The sequence below is a fragment of the Malurus melanocephalus genome, unplaced genomic scaffold (genome assembly GCF_030028575.1).
Source record: "Malurus melanocephalus ecotype Western Australia unplaced genomic scaffold, MMel_1.1 scaffold_652, whole genome shotgun sequence".
NCBI classification, from domain to species: Eukaryota; Metazoa; Chordata; class Aves; order Passeriformes; family Maluridae; genus Malurus; species Malurus melanocephalus.
The window spans coordinates 14,132-15,660 of record NW_026623884.1 but is presented as its reverse complement, the minus strand read 5'-3'; positions in this window follow the sequence as shown (position 1 = coordinate 15,660).

Genomic DNA, 1,529 nt, shown 5'->3' with positions numbered 1-1,529 from the left:
TCTCTTAGGGTTAAAAACTTAATTCAGACATTTCCTTCATAATGTGTTCAGCTGTGTACAAGACAAGCTGCTTTCTGTACTCCCAATGAACAGAAAATAATAGACACTGTGAAACAGGTTTGCTCATAAACCCAGAAAAGAATGCAAAGAACACACTGATTTTATATTTGGTACCAAAGCACCTTGGCTTCCCCAAAGCAGAAAAATCAGCCTTTTGCTGCAGAAGGACAGCAAGTAGGGTAAGTATCCAGTAAGCACTGGATGGCACCACTTCTGACAGAATTCTTTTTCCTGATAACCTCACTTATTCCAAACACGCAGCCAAGATCATCTTGAGCTTTCATCCTCTGCTCCTACAGCTAACCCTGCATTATGACAAAGCCATTCATCACACATTCTGAACCTCCACAGAAATAGAATTGTCACCTTGCTTCAAAATGTGAGCTGCAGAGGTCTTGTGTGTAATCCACCTCTTTTCTTCTTTGGAATCTTTCTCTGCACATGGACAGGGTTTCCTTATACCAGCTAACAAACCAGAACTCTGGGGATGGATTTTTAGTTTCCTTCAGGGTGCTGAGGAGAGTTGCCATCTGCACATCTGAGCTAAAGAAACCTCTACCTACAAAGAGGCTCCAGACACCACAAGGGCCATTGCAGGGACAAGGGCCACAARCTGTACTGGCACCAGCACCTGCTGAGACCAACCCTGAAAACTTCCACCGACAAATCCAGGTAGGAATGCAATCAAAAGCCATTTGCATACACACAGAGAAAATTCCTGATGATGGGCACTCCTATTTTTTCCATTTTATCCTGCCCCACAAGCTTGAGGAGCCCCCTGAGTTCCTGCCTGTCTGGACAGAAGCTCTGCCAGTGCCAGCCTGGGAATATCCACCTTCAAGGAACTGAGCAAAGGACTCTGGTTTGGTCAGACATGAGGCACAGTTGAAAAAGATTCAACTGTAAAGGTCTAACCCAACAAAAACATTTAAATATCTGTTTCCTCACAGGAATTAGGAGCTTAAATACTGTGTTGTGCTTAGTTGTAGAGACCTAGATCTTTCCTTGAAAAAGAACTCCCAGGAAATACAAACGAGAGACAGATAAAAGGAGAATTCAGATTTTTTCAAAAAACAGGTGATCTCATTTTGGTCTCAAACACAGAAAAGTCAATGGGTTATTTCTAGAAATAKCTGCACCACTCAAAGGTGGACATTCACAGGTGAGGCAAAGCCTCTGCCAGTGGCAGAAGCACCAGAGTGACTTCAATGCTGGAAAAGATGCACTGAGAATGGATATAATGTCCTGTGGAACCTTGACTTGACCCCAGCAGGCTGTGGGTGCTGCAGGTCTCCCACCTCTCTGCACCCCAGCATATTCAGACCCCTCTCTGCACCCCCTGCAATCATGTGTCAAGACTTTCGCTGCCACCCAAGCCAGTCAGACAGGGACCTTTGAAGGCTGACCCCCTTGCCTCCCTAAACCACATCCCTTCAAAGCAGCAATGTCCTGGTAAAAAAAAAAAAAAA